Below are 6,000 nucleotides of genomic sequence, written 5' to 3'. Positions count from 1 at the left end.
TAACCTGGAACAATTCCTTTAGCATCACAGCCTCGAGTGTGTTGAAGATTCTGATAATATATTAGTATGGCCAATGACATAATGGGAATGTTTACTGCCCTTCATAATGGCACTGAAGGTAACCCCGCTGAACAAATATTGGGTGAAGAAAGGGAAACCTGGTGAGATTTGGAAGGCACATGCACAGATTAATTAGCAGAGATCTGAGCTGAGGAGAGTCCCCACTGTTAAGTATTTATTATTTGTATTTTAGACAGTGCTGTGGATCGTACCTTTAACCACTAGCATTTGCCTGGAGACAATCTGATTCAAACCTGTCAGAAGTTACTAAATGAACAGTGAACCAGTGTTCTAATAATTATTTGGTTGTGGAAGAGCTCTCTGGCTTTTCTGTAACAGGCAAACACAGCATGGTACAACTAAATGATTATATGTTAATGACTGCAGTAATTTAAGGCTAGGCAAGAGCTGGAGAGCAGTATTCAAGTGGGCTGAAAATCTGTTCAATTGAGTGAACTACTTAACACCTCTGCTGATGGGCTGTGTTCCTGTTACCAGTAGTATGCTTGAAGGATATATTTATCTGTTTTCATATTTTAAGGATATGCTGTAGTGCTCATCTTAGTATCTTTAATTGGCCTTGTGTAAATATACATGAATTTCAGACATTTAAATAATAAAGGTCTGGCACTGCCTGTGGATTTATGGACTTAGTTTTAACTGACCTACAGGAAGAGAGGAATTAAAACAATATATATACACATATATATATATTTTTTCCTTTGGTTTTCAGAAATGATGTGAGGACTGTGTATCTGATAATCCTTTTTAGGACTGGACAAAGACTACTGAACTGTACTTCATTTCTAATGCAAATACTAAGTGATTCAATTCATTCTTTCTCCTGAATGAATTGTCAGTAATTTATAATACGTAAAACTGGGAGAGAGAAGAGAATATTCCAATATAACAGACTATTTACTGTGCTAGCACATCTATTTGGACTATGTCTTCTGCTATGCTCTCCACTTTAAACATTTAAAGATGGACTTTTTTAAACAAAGCTGTTAAGTCAGTGAGAACTTTGTTGGACAAAGTAGTTTGAATTGTGTCTTTCATCAACACTGTATATCTGCAGTATCTTTTAAAGTCTGTGAATTAATACATATGTGATGACTATTGCTAAGTTATCATTATGTTTAAGTCCTTTCAAAACCTCTAAAAATTCTTCCCAAAGCTTGTCATCTTCATTCTGTATTCTTCCTCTATACCGGTCCCTCAAAATCTCTCAGATATCTTAGGGGACATGTAATTTGCCTGTACCATGTTAACACCTGGCAAAATAATGTGTGGCATATGGCCTAGTAGCCTATGAAAGCACAAAGGCATTTGGCATTGCATGAAAAATTAAATTTAAATTTCTGAGTAAATTAGTGGCAAGGGGATGCAATTTTCTATTTCACCTATAGACCTCCAAAAACAAATTGTAGTTCAAAGCCAATGAAGTATCTGCTATGACAGAAAAGTGCCTTACTCACTCTCTCTGCATCTGCTGATAGTTTCTTAGCAAGCTCACTAATGTAACATTTTTTTATGAATACAAAAAAAACACAAACAAAAACAAAAGATGACATTATATTAAAATGTATAAAATGTGTTAGTGATTATCATCAGCTTTTCCACCTGTGTTCATTTTTATGTGATACATGATGCTTTTTCTGTGTGAAATAGCAGTATCTAGTGTGTGACCTAGTCTAACACAGTCACATTTAATCCAAAAGTTCCTGTCAGTGAAGAGAAATAAGAAGGGGAAAATAATGAAAGGGATGCATTCTTTCTGTCCTGATTACTTTCGTAGTACATGCGTAGTACAATGCGTAGGACATTTGAAATAACTTCATATATAGTCATTTTTTTCCTTTTACATTCCTTCAGCTCATCTTTACTATGTAAATGATTAACATTATACACCTATTTGACCCCAACACCATATTCTTTTCTGTTTTGAAAAGGTCATGGCAAAGCAACATTGCATATTTTTTTTTCCTTTGTAATTTTAAAATATTCGCATTATAAACAGAGCTAATTCTTTGATAAAGTTAGGAAATTTAATTATGACTTGAGCAAGTGGACATCATCCCTTTAGCAAGCTAAATACAATCTGGCCAGATTGTCAGAGATATAATGCCTCACCACCTCCCCGTTGCTTGGCACCTTTAAAAAAATAAAAAATAATAACAATACAAACTTCTTATTTAGACACTAATTTGAGTCTCCTGAGTTGGAAATGCTGACATGTTCAAACTCCCCTTCACAATATGGATTTTATAACCTGTACTTACCTCTACTGGGGTGATCATGCAAGGTTTGGATGAAACACTGATTCAGGCTACTTCTCATTTTCTGGACTGGCTTTCAAATCCTCTGAAGTTACCTCACCACAGGTAGGAGATAAGAAATTTGAAGGGTTGTTACACAGTGTCAATATTGATGGAAGGCTGGTAGAAAGTTATTTGGCACAGCAGGCCATAACTAGAAATTCACTCTCAGCTCAGTGATCTTTTTCATGTAGGCCACAAAGATGCTGCAACCTCACAGGCAGGGTCACACTTTTCAGACTTTCTCTCTTTGGTTTTGAAACAAAAAAGACACATACATTTCTTGAAATCATACAGTGACATATCATTAAATGAAGAATCCAATACATAAAAAGGAAAGCATAAGAGAACTTCTTATTCCTGTGGTCCTTCCAGCTTCCACACATTTTTTTTAATTTAATTTTTATTTTTCTGTAGTTTTAATTATGTTGTTTCTTCCTCTGCTACTTAACTTTTCTTTCACTACAAAGATTTAATTTTAACTTGGCACTTGGCATAATGCTCTTTATCTTTTGCTTTGGATTTCTGTCTTTCACATTTCTTCCATGATATAGTGTTCAGCTTCATAGATGTTATTTTCCCACTCAAATCTGAGCTATAGCAGCAGCTCAGATTGTACCAGTCCTCCACATCTACAAATATTCTCCTACTTGCCTAGTAGGTCACCTTTTGTTACTAGATTGAATACATCCATTAGGACTGTGGTAAAGACACCAAATTTGGGCTGCTTTGCTGGCAGGAGATGACAGACCTGTAGGCAAAGGAGCCAATGTGTTAACTGGAGAGATGAAGGAAGTTCATGGACAGTGGACAAAAGGCTGAGGAGGTCAAGGAAACAGGACAGTTTTGCTGGTGGATTCTTTTACACTAGGGGAATTAAATTTTGCTGGGTTTGGTGGCAGATTCTTTATGCTTTATTTTACCAGATGTTATCCAGATATTTTATTGAGATATATTTCAAAGATCATCTGGACATTTTCACCCATCCAGTACCTTGTAAAAGAGAATACTGATAATACTCTTCCTTGCTCTTAATTTTGTCATATTTTCAGTTTCTGAAGATTTACTGATTTTTATGTTTATTTTTGATAACGGAGTAATCAGTAGTCCTGCAGTTCCTTCCTGCCTTGGCATGAAAGTCTACTATAAAGACCAGTCAATCCCTTTTAAGGACCAGCCAATTCCAATGGACGCACTGAAGCTATGAACCTAGGCACTTTGCTTAGGATGTCTGATCTAGTTAGTAGTCAATGCAGTCAATGCTTCTTTGGAAAAAGTTTGCTCATTATATAGACTTGGACTCAAATGAAAACTATCCTTTTTACTCAAGGCTCTTTGACCACTTCCATAGTACAAATCTTCATTATAAATTGCTCGGATGCACATATTACTCCTTCTCTTGTCATTTCTATCTCATTAGCAGTCTTGTTTTTTCATGCTTTTGGAGAATGAAATACCTAATGACACATATTCAAGCTCAGGTTTTAAAGCAATACAACTGTGGATAGCTGTCTAAGAAGCTTCACAGGCAGTTTTGGGGAGAGCTGGGGATATCTGCCTGAATCATGGCTGATAGCAACTGAGAAGAAAGAGCTTTCTTCTGATTTATAACTGCTCCATCTAGGTTGTTTTCACTTAAAAAAAAAAAAAAAGGAAAAAAAAAGAGAGAAAAACAACAACAACAAAAAATACTTATTGACATGAAACCACTTTCATAATTATCTGAAAAATAGAGTACTGACTTACTTTGAACTAAGATGCAACTTCAAAAGCGTAAGAAACTTCTTATGGTATTGAAATGTCATTTTCCTCGTGATATAGGAGTTGTTGTCTCCTGCATTACTGTAGACTGCCATTCTTATACCCCCAAAGGTATACTAATCAATTCTTAAAGAGTCTTGCATCATCCATGTTTTAGAAGTCTGAACTACTGAGTGATCTTTGTAGCAGACACATCTGAAAAAGCAGCATTCACAATACTTATGCATAATTTACAGTATAATTCTTTACACTTATCTAGTACATTTCAGCTCAGGATTACAAAGCTCTTTGCAAATATTAATTAATTTATCCTTCCAGTACTGCTATCAGATAAGAGATATTAGTATTCCTCAGGAGAGGCAATGGTGAAATGAATGTAACTTTAACCAAGTCACCATTACTCGATATCTCTATTTTTTTTTCATAAGCAAAATGGAGATAAAATAATAAAGTAACTCACAAGAATGTTATTAAGAATTTTTTGTTTGTTTGTTTTTGACTTAAATCAGGACATTTTTACTGCAAAATATTATTTTTCATGTCATTAAGTAGGCATAAATTTGTGAAGATCCAAACTCTTGTACTCAGCCTAATGCATACTGAAATAAGTAGGAGGGGGTCATGTAAACCCTAGTCACCTTTGAGGGTCCTGGCCAAAGACCCAAATGTTCAAAGCCATTATCAAGCCGATATCAAGCCCTTCCTGTTCTGTGTTGCTTACAGGAGGATTTCAAGGACATCAGTGGTGTTTTTGTTTTATATAAGTGTTTCTTGCTTATTTTTCTTTTGTCTTTAAGACTATTGCTTGCTTTAGAAATCAAGGAATTGACATTAAAACTCTTCATTCTCTGAGTTTCTGAGAGCTTTTTGACACTTAATCAAGCCCTGCTGCTCCTAGCTCCCTTTATTATGATAATGTATTGTTCCAAATTGAAGACGGCAAGAAGAAAATTACTTGGATGATGTCTTAACACATTAAACGAAGGCCTGCTCTCACTGAAGCCCATAGCAACACTCCCATTATTTGCTTAATGCTGATGTTGTATTCTGAGCCATGCCATACAGCAAAGAAAAGCTAGTCACGCACTGCTGAATGTCTTTAAATGTTAGCAGTAGTTGATACTTAAATTCCTTGGTGCTATGGTGTTCTAATTTGATATCTGATGCCTTGCTAAGGTGGAGTTTCCTTGTTTATGCCCAGACAGAAACATCCCTGTTATCTTCCACTGAATCTAATATTTGGTCAGGACTTTTCATTATAAAAGGATACCATTTTCACACTTCTTTTTCAAATGACCAGTGACTAAAGGAGAATTTTTTAACTTGAATATGAGAGATCCCATTGCCTAATTCTGTCTCCTGGCTTCCTGTGTTTCTGCAACAGCCCCAGAGAACAATATATCTCCCAGTACGCAGGACAGAAGAAAACGTCTATTGATTAAACTTTCTTCTAAACTTCAGATTTCATTTCCAACTGAATGTTTGCCTTGGAAGGTACATGGTCACTTTTGTTTTTAATAGATAAGTCAAATAACAGAGAATTTGCTTCTACATACCTTATAGAGAAAGAAATTTAAAAAAAAAAAAAGCTTTCTAAGACTGTTTTAGGCTTTTTAATACTTAGAATTCAAGCTACTCATCTCCTAGTACATTAACAGATGATAGCTTTTGTAGTCATAATTTGAAACATTTTTTTGTCAGGAATGCATAAGCTCTGAATATAACTGGCCAGGTCACTATAATGAAGCAAGAGAAGGAAAAATAAATGGGATGCCTGAGCTGTCTCTGGAGACAAACCTTTTATTATTACTGTTGAACAATTAGGTAAGAATTATTATAATAAAGAAATGTATAAGATATT

The 6,000-nt window shown here is 35.1% G+C and overlaps 1 long non-coding RNA gene across 2 annotated transcripts in view; it reads right to left on the bottom strand.

Moving 5' to 3' along the window:
• The window catches only part of LOC308195892, a 46,525-nt gene that overhangs the window by 23,953 nt on the left and 16,572 nt on the right, over positions 1 to 6,000 (bottom strand). For both annotated transcript variants that reach the window (XR_013951905.1, XR_013951906.1), the window contains exons 2-3: positions 4,125 to 4,334; positions 2,343 to 2,626 (exon numbers count right to left, since the gene is read on the bottom strand). This is a non-coding gene — a long non-coding RNA (uncharacterized lncRNA). The remainder of the gene's footprint in view (positions 1 to 2,342; positions 2,627 to 4,124; positions 4,335 to 6,000) is intronic.

The sequence above is a fragment of the Anser brachyrhynchus genome (genome assembly GCF_964034855.1).
Source record: "Anser brachyrhynchus genome assembly, chromosome: 1".
NCBI classification, from domain to species: Eukaryota; Metazoa; Chordata; class Aves; order Anseriformes; family Anatidae; genus Anser; species Anser brachyrhynchus.
Note: the sequence above shows the minus strand (reverse complement) of the source record. Positions and strands in the feature narration are given on the sequence as shown.